This window comes from Onychomys torridus, chromosome 11 (genome assembly GCF_903995425.1).
Source record: "Onychomys torridus chromosome 11, mOncTor1.1, whole genome shotgun sequence".
NCBI classification, from domain to species: domain Eukaryota; kingdom Metazoa; phylum Chordata; class Mammalia; order Rodentia; family Cricetidae; genus Onychomys; species Onychomys torridus.
The window spans coordinates 69,786,654-69,804,951 of NC_050453.1; the positions used below are offsets into that span (position 1 = coordinate 69,786,654).

Consider the following 18,298-nt stretch of genomic DNA (forward strand, 5'->3'; position numbering starts at 1 on the left):
ACTTCCTGCTTCTCTCAGATGCTGAAGAGCTCTCCTGTTTAAGTTTCTGTATGTCCTTCTGCTCCATCAGCCTCTACCTCACATTGCCTAGCCTATATGTTATGCAAATTGAATTCATTTTCTCTGTGGGTCATTCACGTATGTTATTTTAACCTTATTATTTGTTTGTTTTTTGAGTTAGGGTATCCTTAACTAAGGTAGAAATTTTCTTTGAATTCAGCCTGTTTGTGTTGCTAATACTGACACTACATTTAAATGTATTTCACTCTCAGGCTCTTATACCCTCTCTGTGGCATAGGGCTAATTATATCAATATTTTAAGCATGCCTCCCTTCCACAGATGCAGGACTGAATGACTTTCTCAAGCTTGTCTAACTCCATGATGTTGTGCTTACACACAATACCCAGATGATATTCGTTGAACAATCTATCTGCAAGGGAGGATCTCATTTTTTGTAAAAGTGTTTGCTAATAAAACCAAACCAGGTAAGTACTTTCTTGTCATTGCAGAGTTATGCTTTATTAAATAGTTGGTTGCTGCTTAGTAATCTTCAAGAATTATTCTAATTTTATTTTTGATTATGTATATGCAGTTATGTCTGTGGGAGTATGAGTCCATTAGTGCAGGTGCTCCCACAGGCCATAAAATTGGTTGGATCCCCCAAAGCTGTAGTTACAGATGGTTGTGTGGTGCCCAATACAGGTGTCATGAAACACAGGTTCCCCTGAAAAAGCATCAAGCTCTCGGACCTTCTGAGCCATTTTTTTTCCAGCTCCTTCCTAAGCTATTTTAGTGTTTTCCCTAAATAGTTTGTTTCATAAAGAACTCTCCACACCAGCCTGAAGATGAGAGTTTAGTTCCCTAGAATGCACCTACATATGTGGTAATGCACGTTTGTAATCCCAGTGTGACTTTAGTGAGATGGAAAACAGAGACATGACAATCTACAGAAGCTCAGTCACCAGCTAGCTTGGCACACACAGTGGGGCATAGCAATAGATCCTGTCTCAAGCAAGGTGCAAGGCAGGGACCAACACTTGAGGTTGTTTACGAACCTCCTGTTCTCCAGCCATAGAGTACACATGCATTTGCATTCACATATTCACGCACATGCAAATGTAAATACACACACACACACACACACACACACACACACACACACACACACACATTTCTTTTGAAAAGTCATTTTTTCTAAGGATAACAACATCCGTAATAGGGAACCCTGAAATCTTACACACAGAAGAGTAGTGCATGGTATGAAGTTGTCTCTGGATTTCTGTATTTTGCTAACTTAAAATGATGAAACTGAGGAATCTGGAGGGAAATGAAAATAATAAATTAAGAAAGTAATGATGAAGGGGGTTCTATCCCAGGGAAAATTATTTCTTCCTGACGCTTTGTCAAGCTGGTGACAAAAAGTCCCTAACTTGCCTTGCTATTTTGAAATATTATTGGTTTGTGAGTTTACACTGATACTTTGCATTTTTACTTTACACTTACAAATGGAGTTTTGTTCTTCTGTTGAGAGTGCAATGTGCAGACATTTTTAATATTGTCACCCACAGAAGTAAATCCTCTGCTTCTTTTCATTGTCATAATAGTTTTTATTAAACAAATCGGCCACAAATTCTGCAAAGCAGTATAAATGTTCCTTTTTTTTTTCTCTAAAACTCCAATCTCCCCATTCACTGGTGTTGTTTCTTGTTGAGGCTTTGTTCATCCATTGTTTCTGGAATCGTTTTCGAATCTGAAATTGCCTTTTCTGAGAGCTAAAAAAACAAAAGCAGTGTCTGTTTTATGTTGACATTACCAATATATTCAATAAAATTATGTATCTAACTGCAAGTTTTATGATTTTTTTTATTTCTGTGGATGGATGGCTGCATGTGGGTGTGTGATTGAACATGAATTTGCATGTGTGTGCATGGAAGCTGGTGATCAAACTCAGTTTTTTTCCTCAGTTGCTCTTCAAGTTGAGAAAAATTCTCTGTCTACTTTGTATTTTGAGATAATGTCTCTGAATGTGGGCTCACTGATTAAGCTATGCTGGCCAGTTATCCCCAAGGATCCTCCTGTCTCTGCATCCTAAGCACTAGGATTTCAGGCAAATTCTAGCCTCTCTAGTTTTTATCTTTTTTAAGAATCTATTTTTAGTTTATGCATATGAGTATTTAGCCTAAATGTGTTTCTGTGCACAATGTGCATGCATTGTCATGCTTATGGAGGTCAGGAAATTCCCTGAAACTGGAGTTATAGGTAGCTATTAGCCATCATGTGAGTGCTGGAAACTAAACCTGTATTCTCTGGAAGAGTAATCAGTATGTTTTACCACTGATAGATCTCTATAGCTCCATGTCTAGCTTTACATGAGTTCTGGGGAACAAATCCAGGTCCCTGTGCTTATGTGGCATGAGCTTTTACCAACTCAGCCATTTCCCTTACCCCTAACTCCAATATATTTTTAAAAGAGATTTGCATGTCATCTTGACATTGTAACCATGATAATATTGTCTGCATCATCATACCAATTTTAGCATATATTCTGCCAAAGCAAGCACTGACTTCTAGCTTGAAACTGTAGATCTCCTTTAGAGCTGACAAAGAGATGAGAAATATACCTGCCTCTGTCAACATCTTTTATCTCTAAGAGTTCTGTTCACCAAAGCAACCTGTCAACTGAACAATTGTTCTTCAAAGCACATAAATTTGTGAATTGTGTTATGACTGCAAAGAAGCCATTCACCTCTCATCACCCAGCACACATGGCCATTCACCCTGCCACTGATCACTCAGCACATGTATCCAGGTTTCTAGCCCTACATTAATCATGCAAGCAATATTTCCTATGCATTAACTATAACATGAGTTGGTAGAGCCAGGGAATGTTGGTTTCTTTCTATAATAGGTAGTCTGGAGGTTAGCAGTTCATATGTGAGATTCTAAAATATGTAGATGGGGACTGCTGGATAAATGGCTCAAAGACTAAAGTTCTTACTGTGTAAGCATGAGGACCAGAGTTCAAATTCCCAAGAAGCCATGTAAATATAGGCTGTATACTTCAGTTATGCCTGTGATTTCAGCACTCTCATAAATGTAAGGTGGGCTTTGTGGCCCTATTATAATCCTGTCACAGAAGATGGAGACAGGAATCCCTAGATCAAGCTGGCCAGAAAAGATAACCATATTAGTGAGCACTAGGTTTGGTGAAAGACCCTGCCTTAATAATTAAGTAGAAGATTGATTGAGGATGATTTCTGACATCCATAATGGGCCTACATGCATGTATATACATATGGACAGACATACACATACACAGGCACACAGACACACACACACATGCATGCACACATGAATATGCACACTAATAATCCATATGCACACAGACCTATCACATGCACACACAGGGAAAATGAAAAAAAAAATGAGACAAAATTCTTAGTTGCCTTTCAGATAATGTGAATTGGAGAGCAGGAAAATCATGTGTCTTCTGATTTGTAGTCCATTACAAGATTTCTTTCTTTCTGTAGGTATTTTATGATGGAAAAATTACTTTTATATTATCTTTAGTTTATAGCCAAGACTTGTCTCCAAAGCTATAATAGGTTGAAATATTGTAGGGTTTTGATCCCATGTATATATGCCACAAAGACAGAAGCTTCTAAGATATCTTAGAATCTGGCATTCTACACATCTTAGAGCTCTTTTCTGTAAGTTCAGTGTCCTTTGTCACAATGCATAATGTTGGGCATGTCCATATGTCCATTTCCCTGCAATGACCTCAAACACGAACTTGTTGTATAACTTTGTAGAATTAAAATCAGATCCCATACCCATAGTAGAACATAGAATATGGATGATAAGAAGGCTAAAAGTATGTGTTTTTTCTCTCTCCCTCTCTTCACGTACTCCTTCTCTCTTTCCATCTGTAAAATGTTGGAATAATTTAAAAAGCAGACTATTCTATTCAATGGCACGTGTATTTACCTTTAGTGAATATCTACAGAAATACACAATTCTAAACTCACCCCTTATTCTGAATTTAACATTCCTATCATTAAACATTTCTTTTTTGTATTACTTTTAAAAATGATTTATTATTTTGAGATTATAATACAATTACATTTCTTTTTCATCAGACAGACACCATCACACACACACACACACACACACAAAAATACAAGCAATCAAAATGCAGAGTGGTAGAGGCAAGTCCCACTGCATAGATCTACATTACAACTCCCAAACCTTAGATTCTGGAATTATTGCAGAAGCAGAAACAGAAAGATTATAAGAGCCAGAGGATTACAAAGTTTTATGTGAGATTGTGTCTCCTAGTAATATCAGAAGCTAAGTCTATAAAGTCTCACCATCATGACTGACTAGGCAGGAGCTCAACAAGAACAATAGCAATAAACATGCTAGTATTATATTGTCTTGAAGGGGGAAAAGCCTAGGAGGCCTCAACCCTACAGAGAGAACCAAGGACCACTATGGAATCTTTCTGGTATTTATTAACATTTAGCTCATTTTATTTTAATTATGGCTCCCTTTCTTTATGGGCAATACAAATCTAAGTTCACACTGAATAGTAATCTAGTAACTACCTAAGGTCAGTGAGGCAGTAGAGTAGAATGGAGTTGGGATGGTCTGGGAGATCCTTGGTCAGAGGCAAGTAAGTATGTAGGAAAGAAAGCAATCATAAAAGAGAAAAGCTGGGAACCCCTGGATAGGGCCACCTAAATCCCGCTAGTGTGGCACAGAGTTACAAAATATCTGTAGGTGACATACAAGTCTTTTTATAATACTGAAGTACACACAGATGACATGTAGAACTATGTGTAGTAGACAGAGCACATGTAAGAAATCCCATGCTATGCAAATGAGCCCCATACAGTGGTGGGCCTGTTTGAGTTGCCAAGTTGTGTCATATATCAAGCCTGCTTCCTTCCTTGGAAGTCCATCTGTCTCTAGTCTATCCCTGCTTTAACTAATATCCATTTGTCTCCATCCAACTCCTTATAGCCGGATATAAGAACCTGTGAATACATTGGAAATGCCCTGACTTGATCAGGGCTACTTACTTATGCGTAACTCTGACCCTCTATTTAAACCACATGTCAGGCACAGAGAGATAAACTTTGTTGTTACTGAACCTCTTTGTATTCCCAGTGTGTCCAAATTGAATAAATTTCCTTTTTCTGATTTTCATCGGTATTTGTTTGTTTACTTGGAATATTGAAGATGGATGGGTGAACTTGGTTTATCAGGATGACCAGGGCCCGGGCTCTGACCCAAACAACTCTAGAAACCTTGAGCAGAGCAAGCTAGGACTTTATTGTAGAATCACATCCCAGTTCTAACAAAGATGCTCAAAGTTTCATTGCCAGGACTATGCATGAATTAATTGTGATTACCAACGTTAACAGAAATTTCACAGTTCGAATGATGATTTAATATATCAGATTAATCACTTAAGCCCCTTCATTCTTTTGTTGTTTTTTTCTTACATTTTCCCCTTAGAACTTCAGTCATTACCTAAGACATCTATGATGATTCATGTCAAGGAGAATTAGACTCACAAGAAAAGGGCAGTGGATGGTGCTGTAACTTCAGCCAGAACCACAGTTGGTATCTTGGTTTACCAAAGCTTTCTCTGCACTGTTGTTAAGGTGCTAAATTGATATAAATTGCATGCTGTTTTCATGGCCTAGAGAATATTTAAAATGGGATTATGGATTTGTCATCAACCCAGAGAACAAGGGAAATTGAACTGTGAGAAAGTAAGCCTGGATCAATAGTATTTATGAAGGAAGACAATGGCATGGCAAGCAGGCAGACAGGACAAAGGGATCTGTTTCTTTTGGAAGTTGGTGATAGAATGCACCCAAGTTTATTCTAGAGACACCTTTGAAGAGGACTTAGTGGTGACCTTGTTTTTTTTTTTTTTTTTTTTTTTTGATGATGATGTTAAGAGCAGGAGCCATGAGTGAGCTGCCTTTGCTGTCTTAAGTATGGCTCCTCACATTGTAAGGAACGTCTTTACAAAAGTCTCCTTAAAAGTTCCATTACAACCGGCTTTGTGAATCTGAAACACTGGGTAAAAGGGAACCTGAGCAGGAAATGATGGAAATCACAGTTAGTGCCCAACAGTATTTTAAGTTACCTCCTAAGTCTTCCTACACTTATTCTATTTGCCTTTTTATTATATTACAAAGTAGAAGTTTTCCTTGTGACATTTTTCATACATCCTCAGTTCTGGCTGATTCACCCCTTAGCTCCTCCTCTGCTGATTCCCATTCCCATCTTCTTATGACATGTGTTCTATCACCTTCCCAACCCCTCTCCTTTAAAACTTCTTTCTTTCTTTCTCTTTTATTGGTCCCTTCCTAGTTTCCTGGTTCCTACACATGCTCACTTTCACATTAATACACATCTACAAAAAGGAGAAATTCAGATAGACATGTGGGAGAGAACATGTAATATTTGTCTTTCTGAGTCAGGGTTATCTCACTTAATATAGTTCCCACTTCCAGATATTTTCCTGTAAATTTCATTTTCCTTCATGGACAGATAAAATTCCATTGTGAACATGTACCATATAAGCCAGGATTAGACCAAAGTTATTACTGACTCTAAAATTCACATTCCTTTGCTACAATGAGGAAAGAGAAATGCAAGCATTATGTTCTCTAGGTTTCAGCATAAGAACCACCAAGCACTCTTGCACTGACTCATAAGTCACAGATGTAGTAAACTATTCAAGGTGGTATGATAAAAATTGCTAGTGAAGCCAGGTGGTGGTGGCGAAGGCTTAAAATCCCAGCACTCAGAGGCAGAGGCAGGTGGATCTCTGTGAGTTAGAAGCCAGCCTGGTCTACAAAGCGAGTTCCAGGACAGCCTCCAAAGCTACAGAGAAACACTGTCTCAAAAAACAAACAAAATATTTGCTAGTGAACAAGAAAAAAGTTGTATTTATTTTAAAAATCAAACTAACAGTGACTTTATTAATAAAAACCAACTTGTGTAAATGATGAGCCTACAAGGTTCATGATGTCATATCCATGAACATCAGTCTGTGAACATTATTCTGTGTTACAGAACAGCAGAAACAGAAACAAACTTCTCCCAAAGAATCTAAAAACAACAATAACAAAGGAAACAAAAACAAACAACAACAAAACCCTCGACATTCACCAGCTTCAGATTACCTTGGTTAAATACCCTGATCAGCATACACAGGCCTAGATAGTAGAAGCCAATTACTCAGACAGTGGTGACACTCAATATAAGATTTACCTCCCAGTACCTTCTCTTTTTGAGTACAACATGAAAACCCATCTGTCTGAATTATGATTACTTTTGCAACAAGAAGATACCATGACCAAAAGCAACTTGGGGACAAGGAGAAAGGAAAGGTTATAGTTGAATAGTGATGTCTCTGCATGTGAAACTGACAAGAGGTAATTGAGCTAGCTAGCTTTACGTCAATTTGACACAATCTAGAGTCTGTTTGAAAGAGGTAACCTTAATTGGGAAAATGTCCCCACAAGATTGGCCTGTGGACAGAGCTATGGTGTAATTTTTGTGGTTGATGATTGATGGGGAGGGGGAGGCTTACTGTGCATAGTGAGATTTCCTCGGCTGGTGGTCTTGGTAAAATAAGAAATCAGGGTGAGAAGGTCATGAAGAGCAACATCGGTAAGAAGCAACCCTTGATTGCCTCTGCATCAGCTCCTGCCTCTAGGTTCCTGCCTTGACCTCCCTGAATGATGAACTACAAGCTGCAAGATGAAACAAACCCTTTCTTCCCCAAGCTACTTTTGGTTTTGGTGTTTTATCACAACAAAAGAAACCATAACTAAGATGTCAGCATAGGCTTCTGAGAATATTTGTTGGATTCTAGAGTGGGCAAGTACCATAGTAAACACTAAGTAGATTTTACTGATGAAAGATTACCCAAAGAAACAAATGGTATTAAGGACACATGTATGATGCAGGAGAAACCTCCTTTCTCCGTGATAAGAGAAGGAAACTCATTAACTGGCTTCAAAACACTTTGCTTTTTCAAACTCTCTATTAGGCTTGTTTTCTCCTAGTGATGTTAGTGTTCGCAGTCAGTCAAAAATGCATGCTTATAACTCGGAGTGGTGAGGCTGGACCTAAGATTAACCTCTTAGTAAGATTTCCTAATAAGTGCTACCAGAAGATTCCATTTTAAGCTTGTGAATGTTTTCTCTATGAAGCCCTAAGTCAGGCTATGTTACTGAGAGCATGAGTGCACACGTACTAAAGGATGCATGCTGAGAAACATGCAATATTGAAAACAGATGCAACACACAGAAGAAGACAACTTTCCTCAATGAGTCAAACAAGGAAATGTTTTTCTGGCTGTAGAAACGACTTTTCAAAGTCTCTACTGGTTTCTTTTAACACAGAGAATGCAGATCTCACAAATACTGGAAAATGAAAGCTCACACCTCAAAGTGGTGAATCTGGGTTTAAGATTTGCCTTCTAGTAAATTCACATAGTCCAACCAGAAAAACTCACTTTGGACTTCCAAGCATCTTCCTGTGTTAAGTTTTAAGCTAAGGGAGACTTACTAAGGAAATTGTGCTGGCTAGTTTTATTTCAACTTGACATAAGCTACAGTCATTTTGAAATAAACTCAACTAAGAAAATATCCCTACCAGATTGTCCTGTGGACAAGTCTGTGGATAATTTTCTTGATTATTGATGTGAGAGGGGCCAGATAACTAGGATCACTGCCATTCCTGAGCTGGTGGTCCTGGGTGCCGTAAGAAAATGGGATGAGCAAGACAGTAAGCACCACTACTCCACAGCCTCCGCATCAGTTCCCGCTTCCATGTTCCAGCCTTGGACCCCTGTGCTGACTTCCCTGGGTGGAATTCTCTAAGATGTAAGCTGAAATAAACCCTTTCCTTCCCAGGTTGCTTTGGTTTTAGTGTTTATCACAACAACATCAACCCCAACTGAGATATGAAAAATACTGACAGGAGTACCACTTTTGTTTCACCATGGGTTACAGGTCTATTTAATTTCTTTGTCTGATCTTCATTTAACTTTGATAAATTGTATCTTTTGCAAAATTATCCATTTGCTCTAGATTTTCCAATTTGTTGAAGTACAGCTCCTGACAAGACAGTGGTGAGACTACCTCTACTACAAGCCCAAACTACTTTTCTTAGTAAGTAACAGAAGCAAACACTTTGACTGATTCAGACTAACTTCTTTTTTCAAATGTTCTTAAAAGCTCATTTTCATGTGGTTGCTGCAGTGTTCAGTCAGTAGAGAATGGAAGAATATAACTAAGAAAGAGGCAGTACTGGATTTGATATTACAACTTAGAACATGCACATTTTCATTACAACCAGTAATACACATCTTGGACTTCTGAGACTTTATACTGTACTATGTCATCATAGTGTTCTATCATGTCATTATAATATCTTACTGTGTTATCACAGAAGAGATCTCATACTAACAACTTAACAGTACACCTAAAAGCTCTAGAACAAAAAGAAGTAAGCACACTCAAGAATAGTAGACGAAAGAAGTAATCAGGGAGCTAAAATCAATAAAAATAGAAACAAAGAGAACAGCACAAATAATCAATGAAACAAAGAGTTGGTTATTACAGAAAATCAACAAGATAGACAAAGCTCTATCCAAACTAAATAAAAGGCAGAGAGAGAAGAACCAAATTAACAAAATTAAAGACGAAAGGGGGACATAGCAAAAGACAATGAGAAAATCCTTAAAAGCTTGATGTCATACTTCGAAAACCTGCACTCTACCAAATTGAAAAATCTAAAACAAATGGGTAATTTTTTTTAGGTAAAACTTACCAACATTAAATCAAGATCAGATAAACAATTTAAATAGACCTATAGCTCCTAAGGGAATATAAGTAGTCATTACTAGACTCCCAGCCAAAAACAAAAACAAAACAAAACAAAAACAACAAGTCAAACAAAACAAACAACAACAAAAACAGAGCCAGATGGTTTCAGAACAGAATTCTACCAGAACTTAAAAGAAGAGATAATACCAATTCTCTTCAAATTATTCCACAAAAAATAGAAACAGAAGAAACATTCTCTGCTTCATTTTATGAGGCCACAGTTATCCTGATATCCAAACAACATAAAGTTTCAACAAAAAATATAATTACAAACCAATTTTCCTTATGAACATAATATATAAAAAAATTACTCAGTAAAATACTTGCAAACCCAATTCAACAACACATAGAAAAGATCATCCACCATGATCAAGTAGGCTTCATCCCAGAGATACAGAGATGGTTCAACATATGAAAATGAGTAATTAAATATAATAAACTAAAAGAAAAAAAAAACATGATCATCTCATCAGATGCCAAAAATCCTCTGACAAAATCCAACATCCCTTCACTTTGAAAGTACTGGAGAGATTAGAGATACAAGGAACATACCTAAACATCATAAAGGCAATTTATAGCAAGCCCATAGCCAATATCAATTTAAATGGAGAGAAACTCAAAGAAATTCTACTAAAATCAGGAACAAGACAAGGTTGTCCACTTTCTCCATGCCTGCTCAATATAGTACTTCAAGTTTTAGTTAGAATAATAAGACAGCTGAAGGAGATCAAGGGATTATAAATTGGAAAGGAAGTCAAAATATAGTTATTTGAAGATGACATAATAGTGAACCTAAAAATTCCACCAGAGAACTCCTACAACTGATAAACACTTTCAGCAAAGTGACTAGATACAAGATAAACTCAAGAAGATCATTAGCCTGCCTATATACAAATGAAAAACAGGCTGAGAAAAAGATCACAGAAATAACATGCTTCACAATAGTCTCAAATAATATAAAAACATCTTGAGGTAACTGTAACAAAGCAAGTGAAAGACTTGTATGACAAAAACTTCAAGTCGTAGAAGAAAGAAATTGGAGAAGATATCAGAAGATGGAAAGATTTCTCATGTTCATGGATCAGTAGGATTAGCATAGTAAAAATGGCCATCTTATCAAAAGCAATTTACAAATTAACACAATATTCATCAAAATCCAAAAATAATTCTTTACAGACATTGGAAGGGCAATTATCAACTTGATATGGAGAATAACAAAAAATAACCACAGGATAGCAACAACAATCTAGAACAATAAAAACATGCTGGAGGTATCACATTGCCTGGATTGAAGTTGTGCTACATAGCCATAGTAGTAAGAACCATATGGTATTGACATAACAATAATCATGTACATCAATAGAGTCAAATTGAAGATTTAGACCATGAATCCAAACACTTATGGACAGCAAGTTTTGATAAAGAAATCAGAAATACAAACTAAAAATAAAAGAAAGCATCTCTAAAATGGCACTAGTTAAACTAGATGTCTTCATATAAAATAATGCAAAGAAATCCATAATCACATAGCATAAAACTCAATTCTGAGTGGGTCAAAGACCTCTATGAAAAACCAGACAAACTGAAACTCATATAAGAGAAAGCATGGCATGGGAGAGAACTTTTTGTACCAAATACTGACAGTGCAGGCATAAGATCAATAATAAATAACACCTAATGAAAATGAAAAGTTTCAGCAAAGCAAAACACACCATCAGTCAGACAAAAGGCAGCTTACAAGATAGGAAAAGTAATCTACATCTAATATAGAACTAATATCCAAAATATATAAGTAACTCAAGAAACAAGTTATCACAAAATCTAATTTAAAAAATAGGGTACGGAGCTAAACAGAATTCTCAATAGAGGAATCTCAAATGGCCAATAAATACTCAAAGAAATGCTCAGCATTCTTAGCCATCAGGCAAATGCAGACCATAACTACTTTGAGATTTTGTCTTACACATGTAAAAATGGATAAGATCAATAACACAAGAGACAGTTCATGATGAGGAGGATGTTCAGCAAAAGTAACACTCCTCCATTGCTGGTAGGAGTGCAAATTACTATGGAAATCAATATGTGGTTTCATGGAAAACTGGAAACCAATCTTTCTCAAGACAGAGCTATACCACTCTTGGACATTATACCCAAGGTATGCTTCATCCTACCTCAAGGACACTTGCTCAACTATATTCATTGCAGCTTTATTCATAATAGACAGAAACTGGAAACAACCTAGATGTCCTTCAACTGAAGAGTGTATAAAAAATACCTGTGGTACATTTGCAAAATGAAGTATTACTCAGCTATTTTTAAAAAGTGGCATCCTGAAATTTGCAGGCCAATAGAATCCACTAGCAAAATTCATCCTGAGTAAGATAACCCAGATCCAAAATCAATCAATCAATCAATCAATCAATAAATAAATAAATGAATGTGTTCTAGATACAATTATAAGTGGGTATTATCTGTTATGTAAATGATAATCAAGCTACAATCCACTGAACCCAGAGAGGTTAATATAGAGGAAGAAATTAGGGAAAATAGAATAGATTTGTAGGTGGACTGGAGAGGAATGGGACAGGAGTGGAAGGAATCAGGCATGGTAATAGAGGGAGAGAATATGGGGAAAGATAGCTGAAAATAGGGTATATTGGGGGGCAGTATGGAAACCTGGTGCAGAGGGAACTTTCTGGAATCTATGAGAGTTACCCTAGTGAGTACTTCTAATATTGGAGGATATAGAGTCTGAACCATCCATCTTTTACAGCCAGGCAAGGCTTCCAGTGGTAGGACTAGGTTACAGTGAGTTGAGTTTTTGGCTGAGGGGGTCCTGTGGAGATGCCTCAGTAGCCCAGGCTTAAGCTAGGACAGAAAGTCACTCTCTGACTGCAGGACCCATTGCCAAAGACAACATTCACACAACTCATTTAATGCAGATAGGTTGACCTGGTGAATGCATGGAGCCTTTACCCTTATGTTTTAATCTCTTAGGCATGGTACTCTTTGGAAAGTACTCTGTAGGCAATATAAAGAGAAACCTGGACACCAAACCAGGACTAAATCCCTGGGCCCACAATCTATCCTGAATGTAAGATGTGCTAGGGCAATGGTGGAGCAGAACTTTTGGGAGTGTCCAACTAAAGCCTGTTTTAACGTGAGGCCCACACCAAGAAAATAAGCCCATTCCATACACTGCCAAAATGGCCAGGTACCAGAGACTGGATAGCCCAGAACTCTAGGGTTCTAGATTAAAACAAAAGAGAATTGGCAAAAAAAAAAAAAAATCAATGAAAAGATTCCTAATAATGTTCTGCTATACTCATAGATTAGTGCCTTGACTTCCACTAACTGCAGATGGGATTGAGTTCAGAGACCCACAGCTCAATGTTATGCATAGAGAGAAAGAGGGAGACACACATACACACATACACACACACACACACACACACACACACACACACATACAGAGAGAGAGAGAGAGAGAGAGAGAGAGAGAGAGAGAGAGAGAGAGAGAGATTAAATTGGGGGTATCTAGGTCTCTATTGAATCCCTCTACTTGGAGCTCAGTCAACCATATAGAAGAGGAGGTAGAAAGATTAGAAGAGTCAGAGGGGATGGAGGACATCAGGAGAACATGGCCCACTGAATCAACTAATCAGGGCTCACATAGGCTCACAGAAACTGAAACAACAAGCACAGGGCCTATGTGGGTTTGTACCAGCTCTTCTGCATATATATAAAATGGGTGTTAGCTTGATATTTTTGTGGTTCTCCAATAGTGAGAGCGAATGTGCCTCTGACACATTGCCTTGTCCAGCCTCAAGATGAGGGCTTTTGTCTTGTCTTATTGTATTCTATTTTGTAGTATTTGGTTGTTTTCTTCTGAAGGCCTACTTTTTTCTGAAGGAAAACAGAGGCAGAATGAATCTGGGGAAATTGGTTTGGGGTAGGAGCTGGGCAGAATAGAATGGGGGAAATTGTGGTCAGGATGCATTGTATGCGAGATGAGTCTATTTGCAATAATAATAATAAAAAGATAACAGTGTCCTATATTGTCATCAGTGTTCTATTGTGTCAACACAGTGTTTTATACTGACATCAAAATGCCCTCTTATAAGATAACAGTGCTTTATTCTGATATTACACAACCCTGGAGTAACATCACAGAAATCAGTTGTGTTACCACAGTGTTTAACTCTGTCATCAAAGGGCTCTTTGCGTCATCACTGTTTCCTATTGTATATAACAATATTGTTAGCACAGTACCATGTTCTACCATCAGACAATCTGTTTGGCACACAGTGCTTTCTTGTATCATCACAATACTCAAGTAGGCTATAACAGTACTCAATAAAGCTATCATAGAGTCATGAACTGCCACAACAATGTCCCATTGGGTTATTAAAGTGCACTTTTGTGGTGTCACCTCTCCTACCTTGCCTTCACAGTGCCATATTTTTGTATCACAATGGTGTATTATATCAACAAATAGCTCTATTGTGAAATTACAGTGCTTGACAGTACCATCATCATACTGTGTTGTGCCAAAATGTTTTATTGTACCATAAATTGCTTTATTGTTCTTCCAACATGCCCAATGTTTGCATCCCAATGCCTTATATTACCAGCTCAGTACTCTTTTGTCATCACGGTAGTCATCTATGTCATCATAGTGACCTGTTATGCAAAGACTTTGCCCTATTTTGTAATCACAATGACCCATTACACCTTCATTGTGCTGTTTTGTGCCGTGATAGTTCCTGTCTAAATTACTTTTCTTTGTTGAAAAGAGACAACAGGATAGCAGGCAGTGGTGGTGCATGCCTTTAATCTCAGCAATTGGGAGGCAGAGCCAGGCGGATCTCTGTGAGTTCAACACTAGCCTGGTCGACAGAGTGAGATTCAGGACAGGCTCCAAAACAACACATAGAAGCACTGTCTCGAAAAACAAACAAACAAATAAACAAACAAAAAAGATGACATGACCAAAACAACTTATAAAAGACAGCATTTAATTTGCCAGCTTTCTTAAAATTTCAGAGGATGAGTCTATGATCATCATGACAGGGAACATGGCAATAGGCAGTCAAAATAGCCCTGGTTCAGTATCCAAAAGCTTACATGTAGTAACAACAATGAGGAGACAGACAGATATATACATACTTACATACAGACAAAGAAAGACAGAGAGGGGGAGACAGAAACAGAGAAGGATAAAGAGAAAGATATGTAGAGTGAGGTAGACAGAGAGAGAGAAAGAGAGAGAGAGAGAGAGAGAGAGAGAGAGAGAGAGAGAGAGAGAGAGAGAGAACTCAGAATGACATGGGCTCCTGAAACCTCAAAGCATACCTTCAACGATACACTACTTCCTCTAGAAAGGCAACAGCATCTAATCATGACAAAACTTTTCCACCAACTAGGTACCAAGAATTTAGGTAAAAGAGTCTATGGGGTCCATCCTCATTCCAACCACCAAAATGCCTTATTGTGCTAACACATTAAACTATATTTTCAGGAAATTGTCCTTCATAGAGATCATAAATGTCAAAATGCTACTTAATAATACTATGGCTGTGCCCTATGATTCCAACTTATGTTGTTATCAACCAAATGTCCTCATTTGTTATTACCATCCAATGTTGTGTGATTATTATGTCCTATTTTGCCATAATAGTGCCTCATTCAAATATCATAGTGCCTTCTTGTGAAGATAAAGTGCATTTTATGCTTTGAAAAACCCCTAGTGTGACAACATAGGGATTATTTATATCATAACAGGGTTATATTCTGCCATGACTGTCATCACAGTGTCCTTATTGATATCACAGGGTACTATTATAAAAATAACAATACTATTATGTCATGACAATGCTCTGTCATGTCATCACAGTATCTACCATATCATTACAATGCCCTATCATGACATCAGAGTGTTGTATTGTGACATCACAGTCCACTATTTTGTCATTACTGAATCCTCCTGTGACATCATAGTGTCCTATTGTATTATCACTGTGTTCTAGTGTGTCATGGCAATGCTGTGTCATGACAGTACCCTATTGTGTCATCACAATAAACTCTTGGATTGTCACAGTGTCCTACTGTATCATCACAGTGCCATCACAGTGACCTAATATTAGAACAGTGCCCTATAATGATAGTGTACTGTCATTGTGACATGGCACTGTGCTACTCTTGTGACAGCACTACCCTGTTGTGCCATCAAGTGACTTGTGTCAGCACAATGCCTTATTTTGTTGTCACAGTGCCCAAATATGTCACAATAGGGCTCAAGTATGCCCTCATACAATTGTGCTGTGTCATACCAGTGTCCTATTGTGCCATCACAGTTCACTTTTGTGCCATCACCCTCTCCTGTCTTTCCATTACTGTGCTGTATTGTTGCATCACAATGGTGTATTGTGCCAACAAATTGCTCTATAGTGAAATCACAGTGCTTGATAGTGCCATCATTATGCTATGTCATGCCAAGGAAATGTTATATTGCACCATAAATTACACTATTGTAGCATATAAATGCCCCATTTTTTTCATCAAAATGTTTGATATTACCAATTCAATACTAGTTTGCCGTCCCAATAGTCACCTTTTCCATCACAGTGATCTACTGTGCAAACACATTGCCCTATTATATCATCATATTGTCCAATTACATTTCACAGTGCTAAATGATGTCATGACAATGCCATCTTAATTACTTTTCTATTCATTTGAACATATAACGTGCCAAAGGCAACTTACAAAAGACAGCATTTAATTTGGCAGCTTGCTTAGAGTTTCAGAATGTTCATTATCAACCTTTTGGGAACCATGACAGCAGGCAGGCACAAAAATGGTGGTAGATCAGTACCTGACAGCTTATGTGTTGAGACAGCAGCCATAAGGCAGAAAGAAGGAGAGGGAGAGAGTGCACTATTTTGGAATGGCATGGGCTTTTGAAACCTCCCATGACAGACTTCATCCACCATGGATCTGTCTTCTAATTCTTCCCAAATATTTCCAAAGACTAGGGAAGCAAGAATTGAAAGTAGAGTCTATGGGGCCCATTCTCTCATTTAAAGCACCAAATCCTCTTATTCTTTAAACTTATTACATTATCATTTCAGGAAAATACACAAGTATGCATATGTAGAAACCACAAATGTCAAAATCACACTCTATGAAACCATGACTATATCCTGCTATTTCAACATAGAATTTGCTGTACCAACCCAATGTTCTAAATTTTTACCACCATCTCATTTTGTCTTATCATAGCATTCTGTTTGGGTATGACAGTGTCCTAAAGAACATATAAAGAGCCCTATTATGATATTCTAATGTCCTATTCTGATATACCAGGGCCCTATAGGATCATTACAAGGTCCTACACTGTCATCACAGTGTAATGTTGTGTCACAACAATGCCCTATTGTTTCAGTATTATGCTCTATTGTGTTATCAGTGTGTCCAACTGTATCATCACAGTGCTCTAGTGTGATATCCTAGAGACTTATTTCACCCTTAGACTCTCCAACTGTACCATCACAGTGCTCCAGTGTGATATCCTAGTGCCCTAGTTTGCTCTCAGACCATCCAACTGTATCATCATTGTATCCTAGTGTTTAACAGTGCTTTATTTCATCATTTCAGTACCCTATTGTGGTAGCACAGTGTCTTATTTTGACATCACAGGATCCTAGTGTATAGCAGTGCCCTTGTAGAAGGACACAAGATCCCCATACTTTAGCAATAGAGAAACCAGAATTGTTAAATATGCAGGTTTTCTTCTATGAAAGGGATGTGGATATCTGTTTTCTATCTAGAAGGCTTAGAGTGGATGCTCTTTAATAGCCTGGTGATCTTTTGCCATTCTGTAAGGCCAGACTTCCCCATAATCCTCCTTATCCCGAGCATTGTTCCTCATTCATTGGAATCCATTCTTGTAGAAGAGGTCATGGACACTTGAAAAAGATATGTGCTTTGCAAAGGAGTTTTAATGTATCCATGCCCTAAGCTTTATTGTGATAATTATCATGAGGAAAACTTTCCCCAAAGTTACACTGTATTTAAATGTGAAAAAAGTAAACTGCTTGGGGTCAGACTCCAAGTTTGAACCAGAATTGTACTGTTTTATTCTTCCCTCCCACGGCTTGTTTCTCTGCCAGAAATAGAGTAGAGCTTGCAGGGACCCCCCACACACGTACCTTATTTTACGGTTGTAGTGCCCTATTATGCCAACACAGTGCCTTTTTCTTTTTCTTTTTTGCTATAACAGAGCCACATTGTGTCATCACAGTGCTGTACTATAACATCACATTGACCCACAGTGACATCGCAGTGTTTTATTGTGATATTTCAGTGC

The 18,298-nt window shown here is 37.7% G+C and overlaps 1 protein-coding gene across 4 annotated transcripts in view; it reads right to left on the bottom strand.

The window, feature by feature from the left end:
- Positions 1 to 18,298, bottom strand: part of Dpp10 (dipeptidyl peptidase like 10) — a 1,497,630-nt gene that overhangs the window by 145,691 nt on the left and 1,333,641 nt on the right. The gene's annotated exons all lie outside the window — the stretch shown is intronic.